General features: G+C 51.6%; 1 protein-coding gene across 1 annotated transcript in view; it reads right to left on the minus strand.

The window, feature by feature from the left end:
- Glis1 (GLIS family zinc finger 1) overlaps window positions 1–14,611 on the minus strand; it is a 185,943-nt gene that overhangs the window by 20,448 nt on the left and 150,884 nt on the right. The gene's annotated exons all lie outside the window — the stretch shown is intronic.

The raw sequence follows: 14,611 nt of genomic DNA on the forward strand, positions 1-14,611 counted from the left end.
ACGACTGTTAGGTTCCTGGCAGAGTGTGTGTGAAGAAATGAGTCACAGTGGAGAGGGGGAAGGCACAGTGTGGGGCCTCTGCCCACCCAGATCTTCCCCCATGGCTCCAACTGTCTGTCCCTGCAACCCCTGCCATGCCTGGACCTTTCTTCTATGCTCTCTCACACCAAGTCCTCCCTGTCTCCGCTCCCTGGTCACCACACAGCCGCCTAGGAGCCCTGACATAGCGATACAATCCCGTGGTCCTCTCCTCACAGACCTGACAGTGCATCCCTGTGACTTCCCCGCCCACCCGCCCGCCCGCCTCTCTGCCCGCCTTCCTCCAGCAGTAGGCAGCTTTCAGCCTTTCCTCGTCTCCCTTCTCGGCCTTTTGGCTAAGATCTAGTGCAGTCTTCGTTCATGTAGGTCACTCAACAAGGTCACCTCTCATGACCATCTCCGCTTAGCCTTCAAGTCCAGCCCAGACACCGAGTGAGGCAGCGGTTCCAACCTTAGGTGTGGTGCTGCCGACTGCCCTCTTCTGCCTCTCCCCAGTCTGCCAGCTGGCCTTGTGGCTGTATTTTAGGGTGCAGTGAAGGTCATCAGTGGCTGGCACTGTTGACTACAAAACGCTGAAGCATGTGACATCAATGTCTTCATCTCAAAAAACATTGGTAGCCGGGCGTTGGTGGCACACGCCTTTAATCCCAGCACTTGGGAGGCAGAGGCAGGTGGATCTCTGTGAGTTTGAGACCAGCCTGGTCTACAAGAGCTAGTCCCAGGACAGCCTCCAAAGCCACAGAGAAACCCTGTCCTCAACAAAAAACAAAACAAAAAATTGGTAAAGTGATCTGCCCAAAGTCACATGATGTAGCAAAGACAAGGTGTAGGCCAAATGTGATGTCAAAACCTAGGTGGGTCATCTATGCTTGCTGAGAAGGAAGGGACTGAGCCACTGGCTTTCTCCCCATGTCCACGGCTGAGGGATATGCCAGTCATGAGCACCTGTCCCAGGTTAGGACTCAGGTGACTCCAGCCCTCTGGCACCAGGTCCCCCTGGGCTGCTGGGGGGCAGACATGTTCCATGAGGGCCAGGGCTCCAAAACAGTTCTTCCTCCTCCTCAGTGGAAGGAAGTTGCTAAGGGTTCTGTTGTTTCCCCTCTCCTGACGTACCATCTATGTTTATTGCCTTTGCCAATCTTAAAGGTGCAATACCCGCTAGTAAGTTTGGGATATGTCTGGCGAAGCCTGTGGACAGAGGTAAGATCCTGTGGTCCATTTGGTGTATGATCTTGTCTCTAGAGAGGTAGGCCTTGGGAAGGGGTCAGGGTCGGATGTATACTCTGGGAACTGGGGGGACAGAGTAATATATGGATTATGGGAATTAGAAGGGACAGCGTTATATATACACCAGCCTGGGAGGAATTGGGACAGTCATACATACAAAAATCATGATACGTATGACATATACAATTTAAAAAGCCACCTTCGGCTGTTAGTGGCAAGTAGGACTTGGGGAAAAGACAGAGAAGACAGTTGCTGCAGTTACAGAAGAGGACCACTGAAGTCCAGGCAAGAGCAGAGGCCATAGAATAAATTTCTGTACAGCCACGAGGACAAGGGTCACAGACAATGACCCCTTGGATGCCAATTGGGTCACAGTACAGGCTGTTGCTGGGGTCACCCTAATGCAAGCTTCTTGAGCTGGGTTTCAAGTTATGGAGCCTGTTCCTTTATCAGAACAAGAAGGAAATCCTGGATGGGGAATAGCAGGTGACCAGCTGCTCCCTGCTCACCTGCAAAGGCCTTGTGCCAAGTCCATCCCTATGTGATGAAGGAACCTGGGTGGGACCAGGCTCCCCTCAGCATCCATCGTGGCCCTTTGTTCTTACTGATTTAAGGGAAAGGTTGTTGGAGGAGACCAATAACTCTTAACTGCGTGATTTTTCTGACTTTGGGAGAGCCTGTCAGACTCTGGGGATCAGTTTACCTCTTTCCCACCAGGAACCTGGGGATTTTTGTCTGGGCTTCTGAACACCTGTTTCCTTATCCCCCGCCTTCGTTCAGACTGTACCCCTCCTGGGAAGCCTTCCCTTCCCACACTGACAATTTAATGTATACATTTTTCAGAAGTCCAGCATCTGTGTTAATGCCTTTGAGGATGCCCCAATATATCCCATGCATCAGCTGTGGAGAGATGACTCTGAACTTGCCAGGAATCTCCATCCCAAAGGCCCTTCTTAATACATTCACGAGGCCTCGAAGGCCCTTTCTTTCCTTTGCCACCTCAGCAAACACACGCCTCTGTTTAAGCACCACCCTCTGGGAGTAGCCTTCCTGGTCCCACATGCAGAGCCCATGTTTGTGGTGGGAGGGTTTCTCGGTACAGCCCAGCTTTCTCTCCCCATCTCTGTCCTGGGAGTGGCTCATCCCCTCAAGGACATTTAAAGGAAGTGTCAGGTAGAGAAGGCTCACTGCCTTATTCACCTGAGATTAAGATGCCACACAGATTCTGGCAGATCCACGCTCCCATCAGGACCAGGATCCAGACCTGCTCAGCCCTTGCAAGCCCTGAGGTCATTTCTATTCAGCAACTACACAGATGAGGTCAGAGACAGGAGGCTGAGTGTGACCATCAGCTCAACACTTGTGCCTGACTCCCATGGGCCTGGTGCTGCCACAGCATGGTCCTCTCCCCGTGGCTTTCTGAGTGTCTATAACTCTGCCCTGTAGATGAGGAGCTGAGGCCCAACGGCAGCGAGCTCAGTGACTGCAGATACGGCCCCTGCTGCAAGCGACCCTGGCTGCTCACTGAGTGATCCCAGGCAAGTCACTCTGTGAGTCTCAGTTTCCTCATCTGGAAACAATGTGAATGCTGCTAACTTTGGAGGGTGGTATGAGCATCACAGCAAGTTCTGATCTTGTCACTGTAGCTGTTGCTTAACACCACACAGCAGGTAAAGAGGGGTCTGCCTGGCCTGCTGCGTCTCTAATAGAGTTGTGGGTACATGTGTGCATATGCATGCATGCGTGTGCGTACACATGTCTGTGTGTACACATACGCATGTGTCCCCTCACTTCCTACTGTTCTCTTTCCTCTTCTTGCTCTGCACCCCTTGAAGCTCACTACCTGGCTAAGCCCCTCACTACACTTTACCTAACAACACCAAACGCACAAAATGCCTTAAAGTCCCACATACAGCAGAAGGTGCTCTGAGCTCTAAGAAGGGGCTGAATGGAGGGGAGGTTCCAGTTGCAGGGTTGGGGATTACCAAACCCTGCCTGGAGGAGCTGAGCCCTGATATCTGGGTTTTGGCAAATGAGGTGCCAAGAAATTCATTTCAGGGAAGACAGCAGGCATAAGCACAGGCAGTTAGAGCTGCAGGGACATCAGGGTTCTCGAGACAGCTGCCGAGCCAGTATCAGGGGAAGCAGGAATGGGAACCTTTAATTACACACATGGCAGAGCAGGTGAGCTCTGGCATTTCTGATCCTGGAAAACCTTACAGACTACTCCCATACAATTACTGCCAAGTCCCAGCAGATAATGACGCCATGCTATTGACCTGGGGTGCTTCAACATGGCTTCTGCTGGTGGGACCACCTTTTCTACCCAGCTGCTGAAGCTAGGAACCTGTTTCCTTCTCCTTAACCCCAGCATCCAATCAGCCAGCAGCCCATGGAGTGCCATCTCTCAACAGCTTTTCATCTTTTCTCTACCCACTGCGCATGACCCACCCCCAGTTCACTCCCACGTGGCACCCAGATAATGTCTACCCTTGACTCTTTTGTACCTTAGCATATATGTTTTTATCCTGGCTATACAATCTGGCCCCGGGGATGCCTGACAGTGTCATAATTCTCACACCACGGCCTCTACCATCTTGTGCAGTTTGGTACCACCCTAACCCCCACACCCTGAGGGAATGATCACAGGTGAGTGCTTTCGCCTACCAGAGCCCAGATATCTCCTGGGCACAGGGGAGGGTGCTTCTGGGAACTGAAGCACGCATGGAGCATCCTTTGGCTCTTGATCTGGATGCTACCAGTGGCCTCGGGCATGTCCGTGGACACATCTTGTTCATGGTAAATTTAAACATGCTGTCAACTAACCAGATACACTCCAGGTTCATCTAGCTTGAAGCAAAGGCTCTCACACATGGGAATGGGGGACTGTTGGGGGAAGTGCGTGTCTCACAGTCTCAAAACATGACAGGATGGACGGCTAGATTTTTTTCCCCTCATTCACCTGAAAATATATCAACACTGAAATCCATCCTAAGAGAGAGTAGAATAGATTCAAAATACCAGGCATCCGGCGATACCCCTCAGACACCGACCACTGTCTAGCGCTGTGTGTTTCACTGAATCGAGACAATGTGCCCTGCCAGTGGAGGATGTCCCGGGCTCAGCCTGCAGATGAAGCGAGTGAGATTCAGAAAGGTGATGTCACCATACTCAATAGCCAATTAGAGCTTGGATCTAGCCTGGAGTCTGACTGACATGGTTGTACATCCCTACACTCTGCCTGGTTCCTCAGGGTTCTCACAGAGCACTGAAACCAGGCTGTTAGGAGTTACTCCTGGGGTTTCAAGCTGGATCTAACATGGGTTCTGACTCTCAGCAAACCCAGGCCCAGGCTGATGGTGGGAGTTGCTCTGTCACGCTGCCACACAGAGAGGCAAACCTAGGCAACACAGTGGAGAGGAAAGCATGGCTGATCCACAGAGTGCAGAGCCTTGAGAGGCCCAGTTCCCACATGTGGGGCGTGTTACGAAAGAAGATTAAAATAATGGGGGAAAATACCCCGGGAACCGTGAAGCCCCAGACCATCTGGAGTTTTATAGTAACAGGCAGAGGGGAATCAGCCTAATTGAAAAAAGTCCACTGCAATCCATTACTGCTGCGTGCAGCTCACAGGACGGAGATGAAAGACAGAGGGGGGCCATGGCTGGAGCCAGGGAGGGGGCAGCATCTTCCCCTCCAGGCCCAGCCCAAGGACCCTTCCAGCTCTGGGTGGGGAGGTGTTAGTCAAGGCCCAGGACCTCTCAGGCCCTGGGTCAGGCTCAGAATCTGAAGGACGGGTTAGGCTCTCAGCAAGTTGGCTTCCGAGCTGCTAGCTCATGAGTAAGGGCTGAGACCCTGCTGGGGAACCTTCTGGGTGGCAGACACAGTTGGCTCGGGTGATGATGTCTTTCCCTCTGGCCCCTGGGGAAGAAGCAAGGGCTCTGTTTCACACATAAGGTGTGTGATGACACCACGCGTAAACTCACACAGAACTTGGGCAAATGACATCCCATCTCTGCCCTCATCTTTCTCTCTCTAAACAGGGCCACCACAAACAGCTCTGAGGAGCAAATGCACTGATGCACCCAGAGTAGAACCTGGCACACAGTTGGCGCCTAATGAATGTCAAGTTTCTTCCCTGGGGCTGACATGGCCCAAGAGGCAGGAAGGCCCAGTTTCTCATGCCCTGATGAAGAATTTGGATGCAAAGAATAAAGAAGAGGTTTGAGGGAACGGGGCGTGAGGCAGGGCAGGGGAGGAAATGCCTCCAGATTTGGCATTTGCCAGTGACTTGCTTCTAAACAAACACATTTCTGGTTTAAGGGTAAAATATATTGGGTTACAATAGCCTGGCAGGCCATTCAGAGATCAACTTCTCATTTTTGTACAAACTTTTAAGTTACTTTACAATGATTTAGATGGGAGAAATGTGCGGTGCCAGATTCTTTTCCAAGATGTCAAACAATGCTGTGGTGGGCCAACTTAAAGACCAGCCATCCGGGGATTTGCAGGCCACTCCTTAGCCCCTCACCCTGGGGAGACTCAGGCTGGCCCTGGGTGTACCATCCTAGGATCTCCTGTGGCGTTCACAGGGTTCTTCAGAGCCTCGGGCTTTGTCCTCTGGGGACAGTCAAAGCACGAAGGGAAGAGACAAACATGCAGGGTCCGAGGATGTGGCACTGCAGGACACTGGCCTAAACTCTGGGGCCTCTGAGGGAGGGTCTAGTCTAATGGGCACAGAGAGTTACCAGGCAGCTGTGTGCAGGGGAGGACTCTGTTCTGCTGTCACATCTGCTATATACCTGGGACCAGATCAAACTCCCTAAGCACCGTCTCCCCAATCCCATTAGGTAGGCAGAGCGAATTACTTCATCAGAGGTAGAGACTAAGCCCTAGAGTTTAGGTTACACGTGAGAGTCCTTGAGTTCATTATGAACGGAGTCTGGGCTCACCCCAGTGACAAACCCTGTACTTGAGACACATTTTCATCCCAGGCAGGCCAGTGTGACAATTTCTTCTCACCTACCCAGCTTCCAGGAGCCTTTGAAAGCACCCAGAGAAGTTGGCAAGCTGTGGCAGGGTGGGGCAAGGAAGAAGGGACAAAGAGCCATGCCTGCCCTGGGAGGGGGCTCTGGGGCTGTGGAGCCTGGACCTTTCCTTACCAGGAGACTTAGACACTTGGTAGTCAGCCACCAAGGACCAAGATGGCGGCCTTCTGGGGGTATACAGAGAGGTTTGGTTAGGGGTCAGGGCTCAAGGAGAGGGGAGAGAGAGCAGCTCTCTCTCTCACATTCATACCAGGCCACCAGATAAGAGACCCAGAATTATAGACACATGAACATCCTAAAACTGACACTTTCCCTCTCAATTTAGCAAGCAGTATGTCAAAGACAGAGTTAGGGCACCAGCATACAAACATAAATTCAAACTCACACACACCAAGACCTAGATGTTCTCTCTGCACACATACTCTACATGGTCCCCACTAGACAGACACCCTACCACTCATGATACACAGGTTAACACACACATGCTTGTACATTTACCCCAAAATAACAAGCCTCAGATACTACCAGCTGCACAAACATGCCAACTCTACAGCCTCTAGAAACACAGATACATGACATGTGTGAGACACAACGCACGCAGAAGCTGACACGCATGGATTAAAGGTGGCCAGTACATGTGTTCTACCAGAAAGGCATGCCACCTAGAGACAAAAGGCTTCCACGATGACATATCAGCATCCAGACACCCACGAATACAGTCAGGGCCCAAGACTGTCACTTTCTCACACCCTCTCTTAGCCTCCAGGGAGCTCTATGAGGTGGCACAGGCTCTGCAGGGAGAAGTTAGGCCCACTGGCTCCTGACTTCCTCAGGGAAGCTATAAAAGGCTGGCTTTGGATCAGGCAGAGAGCCTGTGAAAACCCCAAGACAGCGGTCTTCCTCCTGGTCTCCCTAATCCATGCCCAGCTCCAGCTCAGTCCATGCCACCCTGTCCTTAGCCCATACCCATGATGCCCCCTCTCAGAAAGCCCCCGATCTGCTTTTCAGCCCTTTTGGTTCTTTTAGGCTTGGTTCATATTGAGGTCTTTCCTCAGCCTCCTTCCTGCTGGCCTGCCATGGACTCCCACTAGTGCTGAAGGTTTCCCTGTTTATGCAGTGCACGATCCTTGGGGCCTTGCTCGAGGCCCTCCTGGGACCTCATGTCACATTGTAACACAGATCGAAGCCAGTACCCAGCAGAGGTAATCTGAAGGAACAGTGACAGCCTAGGTCCCAGGCCTCAGCCCTGTACACACCCTCAAACCAGTGAAGGACGGTGGGTGACAAAAGCAGGTTCATTACACACACATTCAGCCATAGGAAATCCAATGGAGAACCATCCTGGTGGCCAAGGCCCCAGTGTGTTGAGCGCCTCTCTTCCCTGGCCCCATCAGTATCATAGCACCCCTGGGAGAGGCACTGAGATGGGTAAACAGAGGCACTGAACGGCAAGGAAATGGCCTAGGGCTGAGTCTCAGTGCGTTCAGGCTGTGGCTCTAAGAGGCAGGAGGAGAAGGTATCCAGTTATAGAGATCCACACCTCACAGCTCCCCTAGTGGCCTGTCAAGCTGGCTGAGGAAAGGAAGGTCAGCATGCCAGTCAAAGTAGTGGGGAGGGGCCGCTGTCAATAGCTCTGCCTATGGCCTCTCTCCAGTGTCCACGGTGATATCCGGCTACCTAGCCACACAGAAGCACCCCCACTAGGCCAGGAACCTTGGGAAAGTGCTTTTCCCACTAGGCCTCACTCAGGTCTCATCTGTAGAGTGGGCGTGTGTGAAACAGAAAGAACTGTGCCTCCTAAGGGCCAGGGGATGGAGATGATGACTCAGCAGAAAGTAGAGGGCCAGGGGTGGAGATGACTCAGCAGAAAGTTGAGTAGAAGGAGCAAGCTCTTGGCTTTTGAGCAACTTCAAGACCAAGTGGAAAGAACTCTGCAGAGCAGATGAGTCATGTGGTTAGTACTTCGAATGACGCTTTTGCCATTAACCCACATGAGAGTGCCCAGGATGGTGCCTGGTGTGTCATGAGTATGTATGAATACCTGCTAAAGACGAAATAAAAACAAGAATAAACACGACCCAAGGAAGCCCTTCTCCTTTCCTTATCTAGAGCCAGATTCCAAAGCAGAGTGGGGCGGTAGCTTGCTGTCCAGAGGTGGTCACCCAAGTCAGTGCGGTCCAGGAGTGAACTTGGGGGAGAAAGGAGTGAACTTGGGGGAGAAAGAGCAAAGCCTCCTGAATTCCCATCTTCTAAACAGCACTCTGGCCAGGACAGAGAGGGGAAACAAGAGCCATGGACACGGTAAGGATCCCCGAAGTGGGGAGGCTTTGCACTGTGCCTTCCCATCCCTGGGGCCAAGCCCTGGGGGCGTTGGCACCACTCTGCTTAGCTTGGCTGCCCTTTTGGTAGTTTCTGTGTGTCTCAAGGAGGTCTGTCCCACACCAATGGCGAAGACAGATTTTCTGGAGCCAGCTTAGCCTCGATCAGATGAATGGGGGACAAGAGGATTCTGGCCAGAAATGGGGTAGGGTGACTTAGCAGGTGTCATGTTAGAGACGGATGAAGATCCTTCAGTCCTACTTAAGCCTGCATGTCTCAGAACAGTCAGAATGCCAGGGAATGAATGCTGGGTGCTATTCTGTGGGCTTCTGGAGGTGGGCTCCCTGGCACAGATGCCTGAGCTGTGGCAAATTTGAAAGTTAAATCTATTCTCCTCACCTTCTACTTTGTGGACTTCAGATTGAGTTCTGATACAACATAGACAACACCAAGTGTCCATAGCTGGCAGCCATGGCACACCTCAGTCAGGTTCAGCAGCCTGCTTGGCTGATCTTCAGACTCCCGAGATGGAGGGGCCACAGTACCCCTTTTCTTAAATGAGGCTTCCAAGGATGCTCAACACCAAGGTTCTTACAATGCACTGAATTGAAAGCAAAGCGTTAACAGGGATTAAAGAAACGCTGGGCCGCAACTAAAGAAGTGACTAGAGAAAGAACAAATGGTTACTAAGTCACCAGAAAACAATCTCAGTGTACAGCCACCACACTGAGCACTGGTGTCTCCTAAAACCGCAGATCTCCAGCAGTACAGCCTAGCCTGGACTAGGCCCTTCAAAGGCTCGGGCTTTCAGCTTCCCCAGGGGCGCTCCCTCTGTCAGGCCAGAGAGAAATACGCTGCTGTCACCACATGGAAGAACCAGCTATGGAAACCAAAGAGTTATGCCTATGTGATAAGACAGTCCCTGAGGGGAAATGCTCACTGTACATGTTCTTCTGAGCTCTGGGGACACGAGGTGCTTTCTGGGAAGTCAGCTGCCCAGATGTGTGGCTCGGCGGAACCTCATCACCCCAACTCAGGGGACGGCTGGAAGTCATTAGCATTATGTCAGGAGTAATGTGAAATTAAAATGTTTAGCTTTGGCTTCGAACGTAGAGAAGGACAAGAGGATGCCGTTGCACTGAGCTGCTCAGCTGTGACCTGGGCACTAATAATTCACAGAAAAGAAATTGCTGCTTGGCACTTGGGCCCAGGCAGGACCCTGAGAGTGCCGGCAGGGCTGAGGACAGGAAGTGGCATCTGCGGTATGGCCCAGGAGGAAGCAGGTTGGATATAGCCCAGGAAACAAACTAGGGGAGGCCTTCTGTCCTCCATACATCCTTCCCGACTCTCCTGCTGACTTCCCTGTTGCTATTCTGAATCCTACTGAATTCTGCTTGTCACCCCTCATCTATTCCATGGATGGGGGTTCTGAGACTGCCAGCCTGTTGTCGTCACTGTTCAAAACCCATCCTGGGCTTAGAATAAAAGCACAGCCAGCCACCCCACTGCAGGCTCGTTAGCCCGGCCCCCTTGTCCCAGAATACCCTTAAGTGTCAGGGCTCAGCAGCAACAATGGGGTTATCACAGCAGGTACATTTAGGGAGGGTCCGAGCCTCCTCAGGACTGCCCAGGGAACCTGTCAGGCCTAGCAGGGCCTCCAAAGCCCTCATGTGACAGGTAGAAACACCTAGGCAGCCAAAAGGCTTACCAAGGCTTCCTCTGACCCCTAGCTCTGGCAGGGTGTGCATTCTTGTTGTCCCATGCAGGATCTTCCTGCTCCCATGTTTATCCTAGCGGACAGAGTATCTTTGAGTCACCTGGGTCTGGACTCAGATTCTAGTGCCCCTCTAAGGCCGTGATTGGTGCAAACCACCTGTCTCTAGGCTGCTGTGTGCCTGCTCCATCACGAGAGTGGTAAGGATGAGACACTTCAGTGGGCTGTGAAGAGACAGCGCCAGACACCGCTGGAGTACTGCTACCCACAGTCCTCGGTACAGACCTAGAAACAGGATTCAAGGCTGTGGGGGACGGTGATTTGAAGGAAAGTGGGTACTGGATATATGAGAAGGCCATCCAGACAGTTCCCAAGTCTGGCTGGCGACATAGTAGAGTCTACTAGAATTCATTCATTCATTCATTCATTCATTCATGTCCCACACTCATCTAACTGCATGGTTAGATGTCCAAAGTGCACTGTCTGAAGAAGCATGCATAGGACAGCTCCCTTTAGTAAAGTGTATTCATCATGTAATAAGGAAAGGCCTGGACAACCTCAGCAGTGGTCAGTTCTGAGCGGTGCCTGCAGGGATAACCTTTCCTTTGCTATGCTCTACTCTCTTCATACATTATCCATATTCATATTTATGCTAAGTGGTGCTGTAAAAAGTTAGTGGGCAGTGCAATCCTTTATTGACTGGTATAGGTTGCAATTCTAGACTTCGCTCGTAGTTCAGCATATAACCTTGGGCTACAGGATGCGCCTAGCCTCCATAAGTCGGTGGGAAGATCCGAGTCAGGTCTGGAAGGGACATTTACTCCTGTCCTACATGACAGGGGCACAGGGTCTTCCACTAACTCAGTTTTTGCCTAAATACATAGGGACAGTGTGGCTTCCAGAGAGGCTTTGAGGACTAGGAAGTGGGTGATGACCACCTTTGCAAACGGCCTTGAATGAAGTCCACAGCACTGACAGCTACAAGCCCGTACTGGGGACCCTTACATCACACCCTGGATGAACGGAAGGTTGACGATGCCTGCTCACAAGGACGAGTCGCACATGGTGGCCAGTGATGACTGAGGCGTCAGAGAAACAGAGTGGCAGGCTTAATTAAATGATGGTGACAGATGGGAAGGGCAATGGCTACACTGTGCCCCCAGAAGAACACTGAGCTTCAGAGCCCTGGGGAGGGACAAACGCACCATTGCCACAGCCTCAAACACTGGAGAACATTCCTGAGTCACCCGTGTGGAGCCTAGGCTATGGATCAGGAGGTAAGTTCAATTCCCAGCTCTGATGCTTGCTGGCTCAGGTCTTAGGCATGTCCCCTGACCCCTGTCCTGGAGTAGATGTGACACTTCTTCCAGCAGACTTACTCTAAGGACTAAGACATGATCAGAGTGGTAGGGCCATGAAGGGGTGGTCCACTACACATGGCCAGTACCCACGTGCTCCCTCTCCTGCCATCATTCACTCAGAATGCCCGTCACCTGGCGAGCTCCAGCTCAGAGCCTCCTCTTTCAGAAGCCTCCCTGGGTTTCCCTAGAATCCCAAACCATGTTCTTCCCTCTGTCACAGCCTCATATGCAGCACAGTAATTTCCAGACTGAGCCAGTTCCTACTGCTTCAGGGACGAGTCAGACACAGGGCAGTCCTGATCTCGACCTGGCGGTGGGCTGGGTGTACACTGTGTGCTCCAGGAGGGCAACGTGCTGCTCCATCAGAGTCGGCCTTCTTGTCCCCTCCCACCCCTGGGTAAGGAGAAAGGCTCTTTGTTTCTAAGATCACAGAGGATCTGAGGCAGAGGGATGCTACAGATATGGGCTCAAGGCTAAGTATCAGATTGGTGGTAGCCTGACAGGGTGCCACATCGCCAGTCTTCCAGCCCTGTGCTCTGACGGCTGGCTCTCACTCCTCCAACGACAGCTTCCGGTTGGACACGGGTGCCAGGTAGGAGAGGCAGCAGGGGATGCTGCCAGGACTGTTCACTCTGGCCTGGAACTCCACTCCTCTACCGCATGGGCTCTTTTGTGGAGGGACAGCAGTAGTCATATCTGCGAGACACCTGCTTTCAGATCCTACTTGGAAAAAATTCCTCTAGTAAACTTCTCCAAAAGCAGAGCTTTCAGCAGAGACCCATGGAACTGTGAGGGCCAGGACAGAGTAGCTTTCACTGTTGCTGGAAGGACTGCATCATGGTGCACAAACTTGGTGACTCTGGTGCAGACTGGGGCTTAGTGTTGTATGCACCTCTCTGCTCAAAACAGTTGTCAGAGACCACCAGGGCAGGTGACAGCCATTTCTCATCAGAAATAGGGTGCATCACCTCCAGGAAGAGCTCAGTCACTGAGGAGAGTGTCTCCTGTGTGGAGCAGAGGGACTGTGCTCTCCGTCCATGCTGCACTGTGGTCCCCGAATAAAACCATCACAAACTGTTTTCTAGAACTCAAGCTTCCACCGGGCTGCCATTCTGTCTTGTGCTGTGCCGTGGGCCTGGCCTTGAGGGAGCCCTTGCAACAGTTCAGAGGCTGCTGAGCTGCCTTGGCCCCTGCCTGTGAAACTGAGCTGAGATGAAGGTCAAGCTTGAGGCCAGATGTGCTGGGTGTGTTTCCCTGTGGTCACCCAGAGGTTTCAGTAGAGCTTTTCGATAGCTCTGTAGAGAAGGAACACACACACAACCATAAAAACCACCATTTAAAGCATATAATGCAGTGGCTGTCAGCATATTCACGCCTGGGCAACCATCACCACAATGGTTTGTAGAACATTTTCACCCAAAGAAACACTGTGCTATTGGCAGTCACTCACTCCTCAGTTTTCCCTCTCCTGAATCCCCAGAAACTGCAGACAGACTTTCTATTCCTATAGATCTGTCTTTTTTTTTTCCTTGACACTTATGTTAGTTGAGTCATATAACATGTGGGTTTCATGCCTGGCTTCTTTTGTGCTTCTAAGATTCCTCAGTGTGATGTTGTAGGATACACAGCACTTCAGTCACTGTTGGGGCTTACTAATGTTCTGTTGGGGCCAGTAAGATGGGTCAGTGGGTAGAGTTGATTGTTGTGCAAGCCTTGCAACTTGAGTTCAATTCCTAGAACCCTTGTTTAAGAGGGAAGGAGAGGACCAATTACCAAAAGTTGTCCTCTGACATCCACACATGCTCTGCCACAACATCACACACCAATCTAATAAATAAATAAATAAATAAATAATTTACAAGTGTTCGGCTCTGTGGAGGTAACAGACCTATCCGTGTGACCACTCAAGCTGTTCCTTACATTTTGGGCTATGGTTAGAGAGGCCGTGGATATTCATGTTGGGGGCTGTGGTGTGGATGCTCATCCTCTCTTTGGTATGTACTATGGAGGAGAATGACAAGTCCACATAGATGGTAACCTGACATTAGCTTGAAGAACTGCAGACTGCTTTTCAGAGCCTGGGCACCATCCACGTGTGAGGGCTCTAGGGTCTCCACACCCCCACAAGCCTGTGTCACAATCATGCTTTTGGTTACTGCCCTTAAGTGAAGCAGCATCACACCACTCCTCACTTGTCATTTCCATTTTCCTGGCTAATGCCAGGCATCTTTTTCTGGGCACCTGGCATCTGTATAACTGCCCAGAGAAACATGATTCAAGCCTTTGCCCATCTGATAGTCCGGCTGTCTGCCTTTTATTTCACTGAGCTGTGCGATTGTTAAGGTATGAAACCCTACCCAGAACTGTGACTGCAAAAAGTGACTGCTTTGAGCTGAGCAAGAGCTAGATATGTGATTCTTACTGCACATGGGGCCATAGTGAAGCCTGTGCAGGCACATGCATGTTCCTTCCACAACTCCACAGGTCAATGCTGCCACCATGCCCGCACTGCAGAAGAGCAGACAGCCACAATGCTGTAACCTGCTAAGTTCATCCAACCAGTAAGTGGCAGAGTGGAGCCTGGGACCCCTCTGGGAAGGGGAACCCCTTGGGGCTGGCCACAAGTAGCAGGAGACCTTATAAAGAGGTGTGGCTCTAAGAGGTGTCAGGACCACTAGATTGAGCCCAACTCTGAGGTTTCCTCTCTTCCCTGACAACACGGAAAGATCTGGATTTGATTTCATCAGGAAGGAGTTGGTTTCCTTACAGGCACGCATGCTCCAGTGGGTGGAAAAGGAACATTTTCCCACAGGGAATACAGGCTGTGGTTCAGGGTCCTCCACCACAAATCATGAACGCTGCAGGCTGATGACATCAGAGAGGGCTCAGCAGTGGACATCCTG

Source organism: Mesocricetus auratus, unplaced genomic scaffold, assembly GCF_017639785.1.
Source record: "Mesocricetus auratus isolate SY011 unplaced genomic scaffold, BCM_Maur_2.0 Super-Scaffold_100014, whole genome shotgun sequence".
Classification (NCBI taxonomy): domain Eukaryota; kingdom Metazoa; phylum Chordata; class Mammalia; order Rodentia; family Cricetidae; genus Mesocricetus; species Mesocricetus auratus.